We start from the raw sequence: 13,822 nt of genomic DNA, 5'->3' as shown, positions 1-13,822 counted from the left end.
AGAGAAACAAACTCCTTCGTGAGTGACTTTCTGACTTGGCTCAGCATCTTCCTCGCCGCCGTTATGGTACTTTTAACGCACACACAAATATATAATAATAAACAATTGTTGTAGGCCTATATTAAAATAATTTATAAGTTGTGTAGGCTACTATTAAGCCGACTCCCGCCTCCCGTGTGTTAATACTGCATACTATGACATTCTCGGTGTTAAGAAAAACAGATTCGGCTGGTTTGGCATTTTCATTGAAAGGATGTATATGTTAAGCATCAGCTCAAAGGTCTAAGCATATTATATGGTGTATATCATATAATCTGCTTAGAGCTTTGAGCTGATATCCAAATCTATAATTTAAACACAGTGTGTGTCCATTGCTCATTTATTTCCACAGTCCATACTACAACGCGAAAACAGCATTCCAAATTTATCCGCTCTGGAGACCGTTTAAAAATGCCAGAAGGCCAAAACAAGTGGAAAACATGCTTTTCCAGCAGGAACGTACTAATGTGGACAAGGCTTGAGGAATTGTCAAACCAGGAAACCAATTGCAAGCTGGCAACACAGTAGGCTACCCAGGCACTTTTTATTTTTTTAGCTTGCCCCATCAATTTTTACTAACCCTTCTACTTTTCCTGCAGCCAACAAATACAGCAGCCGAAGCAAGCTCTGCAGGTGGCTCAAGAGCTATCTCTCCTCCCCTCTCATGCTCCCATTTACTTCTATGTTCCGCCACACCCTAACCATCCTTAAGACCTATTATCGGTCAGACCAATTCCTTATCAAAGAAGCTCACCGAACCCTCTATCTATATTTCTCCACTGCCACAGCAGTGTCTGCTCCCGCAGGAGCCTTTTTCTGTATCTCCCCACTGCCACAGCAGTGTCTGCTCCCGCAGGAGCCTCTATCCATATTTCTCCACTGCCGCAGCAGTGTCTGCTCCAGCAGGAGTCTCTATCTATATTTCTCCACTGCCGCAGCATTGTCTGCTCCCGCAGGAGCCTCTATCTAGATCTCTCCACTGCCACAGCAGTGTCTACTCCCGCAGGAGCCTCTATCTATATTTCTCCACTGCCGCAGCAGTGTCTGCTCCTGCAGGAGCCTCTATCTATATTTCTCCACTGCCGCAGCATTGTCTGCTCCCGCAGGAGCCTCTATCTAGATCTCTCCACTGCCACAGCAGTGTCTGCTCCCGCAGGAGCCTCTATCTATATTTCTCCACTGCCGCAGCAGTGTCTGCTCCTGCAGGAGCCTCTATCTATATTTCTCCACTGCCGCAGCAGGGTCTGTATCTCTTTCCTGTCGTTCCCTACTGTCGTAGCAGTTCTCACTCCCGCAGGAGCCTGTTAATATAAAAAAAAAATCAACACTTGCCACTACTCTCGAAAAACAATCAATCATACTGTTCCATAGAACAAACTTAACGTAATGTATCGCTAACAATGTAATATACATGTTCATCATATCAAAAGCCTTCAAGGGCACAAACGTTCCCGACAATCGTTTCTACACAACACTGTACAACCTAGTTCTCGTTTTGCTAAACATTTAATTCAAATGTTCACCATCTTTAATATTGGACAATTCTTTACAACAGGCATGCTACAGCAACCATAAGTCATTGAACTTGACCTCAAATGTTGCTATAAGTTTCAGCTATTCACTGAAATAATTTGTTCAGATTTCCCTTATAGGTGGCAAAAAAAAAAAAAGCTGATCATGAACCCTTTTGAAGCCCCGCCTTCTTGGTTTCTCATTAGCCCACTGGAGTGGTTAATCTGAAAATTCTTAACCAAGAATTTGAAAACTCTTAACCAATTCGTCAGCTCCATATAATTTGCCATTTAAAAGCATAATCACCTCGATGGCTCTTGATGAATTCTCTATCCCAACTGTAGAACAATGATCATGCAATCATTATACAATATGCAATATGGATATCAATGCAATATGGAGAGAGAGAAAAAAAATAGAGAGAGAGACGGACTGCTGACCCGGGCCGGAAACGAAAACGGAAACCGGAAAGAGTAACCCGGAACGAGCGCTGTCAGAATAAGAGTCACCGTTTGGGTGTTTGTAACTTTTGAGTTCTTTTTATTTTGGTAATAAAACTGTCAGCAGTCCCGCCGACCCCTTTGTCCTCTTCCTTCCAACCAACGAACTTTGCTACACTGGTGCTGAAATCCGGGAGGAAGTAGGACCGTCGCCGCCGCCATGCAAAGTCCGGCCGCCACCCCGCTTGCGGATATCATCGCCTCCCTCGCGGTCCTTCACCGCGAACAACAACAGGCCCTGCTGGACCTGAGGACCGACCAGGAGAGACATTTTCAGGCCATTGTCCAGGCCCAGCAGGAGGACCGCGAGAGGTTCCGGAGCTGGATTGATCGGGAGGTTCACGCCGAGGCCGCCGGGCCGCCCGCCGCACCCATGCACCTGCTGCTGCACAAGATGGGGCCCCAGGACGATCCGGAGGCCTTCCTGGAGCTGTTTGAAAAGTCAGCGGAGGCCTGCGGGTGGCCCCGAGAGCAGGACTTGGGCGAAGCCGGTCGACCCTTCGCGATGGCCCAACAGCTCCAGGACTCCTGCCGCAAGTGGCTATTAGCCGAGGGAAGCGACATGGAGCATGTCATCGACCTGGTGGTGCTGGAGCAGTTCATCGCTCGGCTTCCCAAGAAGACGGCCGAGTGGGTCCAGTGCCACCGCCCCACGTCGCTGGACTCGGCCATCCACCTGGCGGAGGACCACATGGTGGCGTGCCCAGGGGTCGGTGCACCCCCACCTACTAACTCTCTCTCTCCTTCCCTCTCTCCCCCCTCTCTCTCTCGCCCTGTCCCTCTCCCTAGGTCCCATCCACCCGGCCCTCCTCGTGTCCCGCCCCGGGGGGCGGGTCTGACCCAGGCTACTTCGCGAGTCCAAGGGCCCCGCCCAGGGCTGCCAAAGGGGACAGTGGTGCTTCCGTGTCTCCGCTCTCTCTGCGCCAATTTTCCAATCCACTCCCTGCCACTGGGGCGGCGGGTAGGTCTGGGCTGGCCTGTTGGCGTTGCGGGGACACGGAGCATTTTGTGGACAGGTGTCCAGTGATGGAGGTGGGGACGATGATCCGGGTCCCGGACGTCCCACAGGTCACCCCCGGTCAGGCTGGCGAGTACCAAATACCCGTGAGTATCAAGGGGGGTACGTATCCGGCCTTGGTGGATTCAGGATGTAACCAAACCTCAATCCATCAAAGCCTGATTCAACCGGGGGCATTGGATACAAGCCGCGTGGTTAAGGTGCGGTGCGTACACGGGGATGTGGTGGAGTATCCGGTTGTCCCAATAATAATTTAATTCCGGGGACAAAAGCATAGTGTGGAGGTGGCGGTTAGTCCCCACCTCCGGCATCCGATAATCTTGGGAACGAATTGGCCCGCGTTTACGGTTTTATTGGGGTCGTTATGTGCGGATGCCTCTTGGGGAAATAAGGCGCGGAAGGAGACCGCGTGGGTACAGGTGGGGGAAACTGAGCCAGGACCGCTGGGTTCTGCTTCAGGGGAACTGAACGAAATCGGGAGACTGATTCTCTCGGAGCGTGATGACTTTCCTCTGGAGCAGTCTCAGGATGAGACCCTAAAACATGCATTTCAACAGGTCCGCACCATCGATGGCCAGTCTCCAACCTGCCCTCCCGCTCTCCTATCCGTATTTTGCCATTTTAAGAGACCGGTTGTATCGAGTGACCCAAGACGCTCGGACAAAATTGAATACAACCCAATTGTTAATTCCAAAGGGCCGCAGGGAAATGCTTTTCCATGCGGCTCATTCTAATCCTATGGCAGGCCATTTGGGACAGGCAGCAACACTAAATCGCCTCATGGCCCGTTTCTTTTGGCCGGGCATTCATGACAACGTGCGCAGGTGGTGCGCGTCTTGTCCGGAATGTCAGTTGGTAAACCCAGCGGCCGCCCCAAAAGCGCCTTTGCGCCCTCTTCCCTTAACGCAGGTCCCCTTCGAGAGAATTGGTATGGACCTCATCGGGCCATTAGAGCGATCGGCACGAGGACATCGCTTTGCATTAGTCATAGTTGATTATGCAACACGATATCCGGAAGCGGTGGCCCTCCGCAACATTTCCGCTAAAAGTGTTGCGGACGCCCTGTTTCGTCTTATCTCCCGGGTGGGGGTTCCAAAAGAAATCCTCACCGATCAAGGCACGGCGTTTATGTCACGTACGCTACGCGAACTGTACGGATTGTTGGGCATTAAGTCGATTCGAACTAGCGTCTATCACCCACAAACCGATGGCCTGGTCGAACGATTTAATCGCACACTTAAATCCATGATCCGTAAGTTCGTTCACGAAGACGCCAAAAATTGGGATAGGTGGCTAGAGCCCTTGTTATTCGCTGTGCGAGAGGTCCCGCAAGTCTCCACGGGGTTTTCCCCCTTCAAGCTTCTCTATGGATGCCAGCCCCAGGGGGTGCTTGACGTACTGAGAGAAACTTGGGAGGAGGGACCATCTCAGGGCAAAAACGAAATTCAGCATGTGCTGGACTTGAGAACAAAACTCCACACATTGGGGCGGCTATCAAGAGAGAGTTTGTTACAAGCCCAGGACCGCCAGAGCCAGCTGTATAACTGGGGAACTAGGTTACGCAAATTTGCACCGGGAGAGAAAGTACTTGTATTACTCCCAACGTCGAGCTCCAAATTAATGGCTAAGTGGCAGGGACCGTTTGAGGTCGCAAGACAGGTCGGAGATCTCGATTATGAGGTAATACGGTCCGATAGGAACGGGTCCCGTCAGATCTACCACCTCAATCTTCTTAAAAAATGGAATGAGGCGGAATCAGTGATGTTGGCAACGGTGATTGGCGGAGAGGATGATCTCGGGCCAGAGGCGAATATCAAACCACCATCCCTCGCCCTGGCTCCCGGGGGAGATCACCTCTCGCCGTCCCAACTCACTTATTTAACGAAATTGCAGGCAGAGTTTGCCGACGTCTTCTCACCCCTACCGGGCCGTACTAACCTGATTCAGCACCTTATCGAGACCGAGCCGGGCGTGGTAGTTCACAGCCGGCCGTATCGTCTACCTGAGCACAAGAAAAAAGTAGTTCAGGCTGAATTAGGCGCTATGCTTGACATGGGGGTAATAGAAGAATCTAATAGTAACTGGGCGAGCCCGATGGTTTTAGTTCCGAAAATGGACAGCTCAGTCCGTTTCTGTGTAGATTACCGCAAGGTGAATGCTGTGTCGAAATTCGACGCGTATCCAATGCCGCGGGTTGACGAGTTGCTTGATCGGCTGGGCGCGGCTCGCTTTTATTCGACACTGGACTTAACAAAGGGCTATTGGCAGATCCCCTTGTCTCCATTGTCCAGAGAAAAGACCGCTTTCACAACGCCGTTCGGATTACACCAATTTGTTACCCTTCCGTTTGGCTTGTTCGGGGCCCCAGCTACCTTTCAGCGCCTCATGGACAGGATTCTGCGGTCCCATGCTGCGTATGCGGCTGCCTACCTAGATGATATCATTATATTTAGTAATGATTGGCAGCGGCATATGCAGCATCTGAGGGCTGTCCTGAGGTCGCTGAGGGAAGCAGGGCTCACGGCCAACCCAAAGAAGTGTGCGATTGGGCGGGTGGAAGTAAGGTATCTGGGCTTCCACTTGGGGCATGGGCAGGTGCGTCCCCAAATTGATAAGACAGCCGCTATTGCGACCTGCCCACGTCCCAAGACCAAAAAGGAGGTAAGGCAGTTCTTGGGGCTGGCGGGATATTATAGATGGTTTATTCCTAATTATTCGGACCTCACCAGCCCTTTGACTGACCTTACTAAAAAGGAGGTGCCAGATACGGTCCAGTGGACGGAGCCGTGCCAGCAGGCCTTTACTCAGGTCAAGGCTGCCCTGTGTGGCGGGCCGTTGTTACACTCTCCTGATTTTTCTCTCCCTTTTCTGTTGCACACAGACGCGTCGGACAGGGGGCTGGGGGCAGTCCTGTCCCAGGAGATAGAGGGAGAGGAACGGCCAGTGCTGTACATTAGCCGGAAGCTCTCGAAGAGAGAGGCTAAGTACAGCACCATCGAAAAAGAGTGCCTTGCCATCAGGTGGGCCGTCCTCACCCTCCGCTATTATCTCCTGGGACGGGAGTTCACCCTCTGTTCGGACCACGCTCCGCTGCAGTGGCTCCACCGCATGAAGGATACCAACGCGCGGATCACTCGTTGGTATCTAGCTCTTCAGCCTTTTAAGTTCAAGGTGATCCACAGGCCGGGTGTTCAGATGGCGGTGGCCGACTTCCTCTCCAGAAATGGGGGGGGCTGCTGGCCGGATGGCTCCCCGGCCTGAGTCGGGCCGTGGGGGGACATGTGGCAGGGGGGCGTGGTTTAGCGAAGTCTGCAGCGGGAGAGAGAATCAGGAGACGAGCGGTAAGTGAGTGGTTTGGGCAGAAATTATCATCACCTGTTTCTTGTTCTAGCAATTGGCGTGGAGAGAGTTTAAAACGCCAGGAGAATCGGAAGCAAGCGAGAGAGAGACGGACTGCTGACCCGGGCCGGAAACGAAAACGGAAACCGGAAAGAGTAACCCGGAACGAGCGCTGTCAGAATAAGAGTCACCGTTTGGGTGTTTGTAACTTTTGAGTACTTTTTATTTTGGTAATAAAACTGTCAGCAGTCCCGCCGACCCCTTTGTCCTCTTCCTTCCAACCAACGAACTTTGCTACAATAATAAATAAAATAATAAATACATAAATAATAATAAAACTAAATAAATAAATAAAGTCTCCAACTACCGGCAAGGCTCACCCATCCGATACAGTGACTATTGAATTCCCGTCAGATTGCCTCCCGGTCGAGCAAACCTTGCCTTTTTATGACAAACTACCGGCGCAGTTACCCGTCTGATGCCGTGAGTATTTAAATCCCGTCAGATGCCGCAAGAGCTGTCCCCGTCGAGTGGATTTTTCCCTCCAACCAACGCGAATAATGAACTCTCGTCAAAGGCTGCAAGAGCCCTCCTGGTCAAGCATTCTTGGCCTTTACATCCGACTACAGGTGTACCCATTCAGTGCCGCAAACATGGATCTCCCACCGAATGCCAGCGAGAGCCTTCTGGCTAGACAACCTTAACTTCCCCCTTACGGTCGTCGAGACTTACCCATCTGGTGTCGCGAGTATTGAGCTCCCACCAGATGCCGTCGAGAGCCTCCCGGCTAGACAACCTTAGATCTTCTATTTTATGACCAGCAAGGCTTACTCGTCCGATGCCGTGTGCTCCCATCGTACGTCAGTGAGAGCCTACCAGCTACAACCTTAACTTCCTCTTTTATGGTCGTCGAGACTTACCTATCTGGTGCCGCGAGTATTGAGCTCTCACCAGATGCTTAACATATAGACCTACATCCTTTCAATGAAAATGCCAAACCAGCCGAATCTGTTTTTCTTAACACCGAGAATGTCATAGTATGCAGTATTAACACACGGGAGGCGGGAGTCGGCTTAATAGTAGCCTACACAACTTATAAATTATTTTAATATAGGCCTACAACAATTGTTTATTATTATATATTTGTGTGTGCGTTAAAAGTACCATAACGGCGGCGAGGAAGATGCTGAGCCAAGTCAGAAAGTCACTCACGAAGGAGTTTGTTTCTCTTCTGGTGACTGGCGCGATAATTGAACCAATCAGATAAGAGTAAATCGAGAGTCAGCAAGAAGCTCATTTGATTGGCTACATGAAGAAGGTGGACCCGCCCTCCTCTTTCACGCTTGCAAAGCTAAGTCAGTGATAGAATCGTGCCAAAACTGTAAGCGCAGAAAGACGAACTGTGCAAACCAGGTTATTTCGGGAGCGTTTATCCTACGCACCCAACAAGTAATTTAGACGTTTGCAGCAGTTTATTTTTTAAACAAAGTTTGATTTTACGCAATTAATCTGTTTTGCAGTTCTTGACTCTGTTGCTTTCGCTTGCAAATTGATGTTCACAGACCTGCAGTACTTTTGGCCGCATCTGTGCGCTGAAACAGTGCCAAAAGTGTACACGCGGAAAAATGGAAGTCAGAAGAATGCAGATCCTTATTATTTTGCGTTAGCATGAAGCTGCAGTTTCACAATACATGAATTACACTTACGAATAACACTAAAATGCTGCAAATATTTTTTTCTTACACTTGAAAGTCGACTTACACCTTTACAAATCTTATCTTGCGCATGCAAATTTGATTTACGCTTGCAATCTTATTTACACTTTCACAAATTTTACCTTGCGCTTGCAATTCATTATGGCATAATTTTATCTTCATAAATTGGATCGCATGACCCAATCAGGAGTACACCGGATTGAACAACCTACAGACTGGGTAAATTCTATAACTTGTGTGAAGAAGCCTAATGGTGACTTAAGAGTGTGCTTAGATCCTAAAGACCTAAATGATAGCATCAAACGAGAACATTACCAGATACCCACCCGTGAAGAGATCATTTCATTCGACATGTCAGGAGCTAAGTTTTTTAGCAAATTAGATGCATCTCAAGGATTCTGGCAGATCCGATTGGATTCTGAGAGTAGCCAGTGTTATACATTTAATACTTCCTTTGGGAGATATTGTTTTCTTCGACTTCCTTTTGGAATCAAATCAGCTCCTGAGATTTTTCATCGAGCCACGGAAACCCTTATTGAAGGTCTAGAGCAGGGGTTGGCAACCTACGGCACGCGTGCCAACAGTGGCACGCAGAGGGATAATCGCTGGCACGCAAGCAATAAGGAAAACTGTATAATGACGTACAGTTTGATGTAATAACTTCTCATAGTCACACAGCCTGTTAGGAGCTACAAATACTATTAAAGTGTGAGAATTAACTTGCATGGATGCACGTGCAAACACTGCACATACTAGGTGCTTCAGATCAAAGCCTCGGTCTAACAGCACTCGTCAATGTCAAAATCACTGAGATGGCCAATCAGATCAAAGTAGGCGGGGTTTACCTTTCACAGAAGCAGAGCGCGAAGCGTCAGTTTAACGTTAAAGAGAGTGAGGTAAGATGAAGCTGCAAATCAATTAACATTAGTCAACTTTTAATAATACGTTTTACCATAGAAATGTTAAATGACCTAAAGCTATATCCAGTGATGAAAAATTTTCTGAAATATGGCCATTTTGAGAGAAAGAAAGTGGGGGGTGGGGTGGTAAATTGTCTCTCTCTGCAGACAATGAAGCGATTTTGCCCCTTTGTTGTTGAGAAATATAATGTAGCGATTCAGTATCGATTAATAAAAGTAGCGTGACAACACTCATAGGTTTATGAGCTTCTGCATGCTACTTTTTGCACAGCACGATCTCAGATCTCTGTGTGCGAGTGGTGTGTGTGTGTGTGTCTGTGTGTGCACGTTCATCAATTAAAGCAGTGCATTAATGTTGATTAAACGTTAAAAAAACTTTTTTTTATCGTATAATAAAAAATTGTGTATGTACCGTTTAAATACAGAATTATATCGGGGTGTGGGGGGGGGGGGGCGGCTGTGCACACTTGGCACAGTGGTTAACCATAAAAATAAAAAATGGCACGTCATGCCGAAAAGGTTGCTGGTCCCTGGTCTAGAGGGTGTTCGAGCATATATTGATGATATTGTGATGTGGGGGTCCACCATTCAACAACATAATCAGCGATTAGTAAAAGTGATTGAAAGAGTTCGAGCACATGATTTAAAGCTCAATCAGAAAAAGGTTCAATTTGGAGTCACTGAGATCACGTTCTTAGGGGACAAGCTGTCTGCAAAAGGTGTGGAGCCACATCCAGCAAAAGTGCAAGCACTCCTTGATATGCCTCCACCTATGGATAAGAAGGGAATTCTGCGTGCTTTGGGAATGGTGAACTTCCTGGGAAATTTCTGCCAAATTTGTCAGCTAAAACTACCCATATGAGAAAGTTGTTACAAAATGATCAGGAGTTTGTCTGGACTTCAGTACATTATCAAGAATGGAAGCAGTTAAAGGAGACTCTTACTACTGAACCTGTCCTTGTTTTTTTTGATCACACACGACCAACTAAGATCTCTACAGACGCCTCTCAGGATGGATTGGGGGCGGTGCTTCTTCAGGCCTTTGAGGATTCCTGGAGACCTGTGGCCTATGCTTCTCGATCTATGACAGAGACTGAAAGACGATATTCACAAATGGAGAAGGAGACTTTGGGTTTAGTATTTGGCTGTGAAAATTTCATGGATATGTCTATGGATTACCTACTTTTACAGTAGAGACGGATCATAAACCATTAATCTCCATCATTCAAAAGAACTTAAATGAGATGTCACCTCGAATTCAACGCATGATGATGAAATTACAAAGATATGATCTGAATCTAGTCTATACACCTGGAAAGTATATCATTGTGGCTGATGCACTCGAGCACCAGTAGCTTCGGAGATTAGCAAAATGGACGAAGTTGAGAGACATGTGAGTATGGTGTATTCAGCGTTACCAGTTTCAGATGAGATGTTAAAGCTGATCGCAGAAGAAACTGCTAAGGACGCTGAATTGCAGAGGGTTATTACATACCTTCAACATGGATGGATCAAAGGCAAGTGTCCACAGTACCTTCCTTTAAGGGCAGAACTGAGTGTGGTTGAGGGCATGCTGTTGAGAATGAACAGAATTGTCATTCCAGTATCAATGCGCCACGACATGCTTCATAGAATTCATGAGGGACATCTTGGTATCGAAAAATGCAAGAGAAGAGCTAGACAAGCTGTTTTCTGGCCTGGAATTAATGTGCACATTGAGAAATACATCAATCAGTGTGACGTCTGTCTAAGTCATCATTATAAACTGGCCAAAGAACCTATAATGATAGCTGCTCATCCTACTGAACCGTGGCAAAAAGTAGGAACTGATCTTTTCCAGTTGAAAGGTAAGGATTATCTGGTGGTTATCGATTATTATTCCAATTATCCTGAAGTTGAACAGCTCCATTATACAACATCGAATGACATGATTCAACGCATGAAAAGCATCTTTGCAAGGCATGGAATTCCTCATATTGTGCAAAGTGACAATGGTCCTCAGTACACTAGTTGTGAATTCTGATTTGAGTACACTAGTTGTGGATTCTGATTTGAGTACACTAGTTGTGGATTCTGATTTGAGTACACTAGTTGTGGATTCAAACTGTTTGCGGAACAGTACGGTTTTAAACATACTACTTCAAGCCCACTTTATCCAAAGGCAAATGGTAAAGCAGAAAAAGGGTACAAATTGTAAAAAGACTTATGAAAAAAGCCGCAGCAAGCAGGTCTGATATAAATCTGTCTCTTCTGAGTTACCGTTCTTCTCCACTCAGTTGTGGATTATCTCCTGGGGAGTTATTGATGAACCGAAAACTGCGTGATACACTGCCAAAAGTATCCCTGAAAACAGAAAACAACAGTCTATCATTAAAAGAGATGCAACATCTTAAAGAGAAGCAGAAAGAATATTATGACAAGGGAGCTCGACATTTGAAACCTCTTTCTGAACGAGATACAGTTAGAATTGCGGAGCCTAATGGATGGAAAAAGAAAGCTACAGTACTAAAAGAGGTAAACCCAAGATCATATCTGGTTCAAACAGAAGATGGACAGAAATTGCGGAGAAATCGACAGAGCTTGCTTAAAGGGACAATAAGTAACTTTTTAGGTATTTTATTATCTAAAATCAATATGTTTATTCATAAATATGCCCTCAATGGTGTACAAATACCTATGCCAATGTTTCAACTAATCCTCGTAAATGAAGAATTTATTATCTTTATATACATGGGACGGGTAGGTCGACAGAGGCTTCCATGTAGTTCCGCCATCTTGCAAAACTATAATAGCAGAGAGGGACAAAAAGTAATAACTAATGGATTGCATTCTTATTATGGACCATACATATGCCGCGCCACAGGAGAAGAAAACATCGTCGCCAAAACAGTCAAAAATAGAACATAAAAGGAAACGTGACCGTAGATTACAGAAAACAAGTTAATGTCGGGGAAGCTTTTTCTAGGTGAAAAGAGCTAATGCTGGATGAAGATTTCAAAAGAGACGCTGAAGTGGCCTGTTTTCTTCTCGACAGGTAAGTCAGTGCTACTTTTTCAAAAACAATTCATTAGCTCAAGTTGTGAATATTTTGCTACGTGCATATAACTGTACAGACAATGAGAATTCATTGCTATTGCTAGACATAAATTGTTCAAACCTCGGTCGCTTCGCTTCTCTTCTCTGCCTTTGTAAACTTTCAATTCTATCAAGATCGTCTCTCGTAGCTGCCGGGCATCTTTGTCGTCGTGGTATTGACTCTCGCTCTCCTCCTCTTCCTCGTCCACCTCCTCGCCTAGATCCCACTGATCCACTGCCTCTCTGTCCTCTCCCTCTACCTCTACCTCTACCTCTTCCTCTCCCTATTGTTGAATCATCTGATGATGATATCTAACAATGCACATAATTCAGAAAATATAACGAATAAAGAAGACATAACTACTAATTACAATATTTCATGTTTTCCACAATCAGTAATTCATACTGTAACATTCGTTTGTTAGTTGTCATGTTGCAGTTTGTTTGAAATAACACACCTGTTCACCTGAAGGAAAACTCAACGAAGTGCTATTAAGAAGACATCCTGTCAAAGCTTTTTGGTACATATCGCCTACCGTAGATGCAACGCGCATTTGAAAAAGCGAGGCGCTGGAGAGCAAAATTAGTTTGAATGCAAAATACAATTTCACCACTAGATGGGAGTAATTCCTACTTACAGTCCCTTTAAGACTGCAGAGAAATGTCCTCTTGTTGATGAGCCAACCCTGTCTGCAGAACTGCAGTCTTGTGAAATGCCCCCTGTTGATCTGCAACGTCATGAAATTCTATCTCCAGGTATGTTTAATTCTGCAGAACAAATTCGTGAACTCGAGTTATCTGTACCTCGAGTTCGAAAAGCTCCTGTTCATACGGACTTACTGTATGAAAAAAAAAGGAAATTTACTCATTGTACATTTTTACAGTTGAGCTGATGTGAATTATTAGTAATTGTGAATATAATGTGTTAAAAAAAAAAAAGGAAAAGAGATGTAATGAGTATCTATTGTGATGAGTACTGATTCATGCCTGCAGGTGGCAGTAATGTGTTGTATAAGATGAAGTGCATTCCCTAGAGGAAGGGTTGGTAATGGAGACATGCTTTGTGTGCCACCTGGAATAAAGATGCCAGCACCATCTATTCTTTATATCTTTATTGGTTGTCTCTGGAACAATACACAAGCTGTGTTGGATAAATGTGATAAAGCTGACTTTGGAGGACGATGTTTTTGAATCTCACGCATCAGAAACTACCCTACAACACCTCAAGTGACAAAATGATTGGTTATTTATGTCAATATAATTCAGTTTATCAAAATGCATGTATAATGATCACAAAAATCAAGATATAAGGGGCAGAAATGAATATATTTTCTTATAATTAGTATCACAGGAAGACTGACGTTTTTTGATTTTATAAAGCAGTTTATTAAACAAGAATTGTATATTAAGATAATTACGTTTTAGACGCAATATTAATTGTTTTTGCTCTATTGACGGCGTTTCGTTCCTGAATTAATCAAGCGTTTAAATGATTCAGTTCACTCGCAATGACTCACTTATTAACAGTGATATGCTCCCAACTACTGCCAGTTTTAATTTCACATATAATAAAAAATATAATAATTCCAAAAAAAAAAAATTATAATTTCAAATATCATTATTCAAGGATATATGTTTAAAATATCAAAACGGTATGAATGGATTGGAAATTTTAATGTTCTGTTTTAATGTGTAAATGGATCT

At 45.6% G+C, this 13,822-nt stretch overlaps 1 protein-coding gene and 1 long non-coding RNA gene across 2 annotated transcripts in view; one reads left to right on the top strand and one right to left on the bottom strand.

Annotated features, from left to right (window-relative positions):
• Window positions 1–13,822, top strand: part of LOC132152375 (butyrophilin-like protein 3) — a 110,389-nt gene that overhangs the window by 64,381 nt on the left and 32,186 nt on the right. The gene's annotated exons all lie outside the window — the stretch shown is intronic.
• LOC132126070 (uncharacterized) lies at window positions 12,427–12,766 on the bottom strand. The gene is made up of 2 exons (XR_009427359.1): window positions 12,667–12,766; window positions 12,427–12,623 (listed from the first exon to the last, which is right to left on the bottom strand). It is a non-coding gene; the product is annotated as an uncharacterized LOC132126070 (long non-coding RNA).

This window comes from Carassius carassius, chromosome 1, assembly GCF_963082965.1.
Source record: "Carassius carassius chromosome 1, fCarCar2.1, whole genome shotgun sequence".
Classification (NCBI taxonomy): Eukaryota; Metazoa; Chordata; class Actinopteri; order Cypriniformes; family Cyprinidae; genus Carassius; species Carassius carassius.
This window is presented reverse-complemented; position numbering and strand designations above follow the sequence as displayed.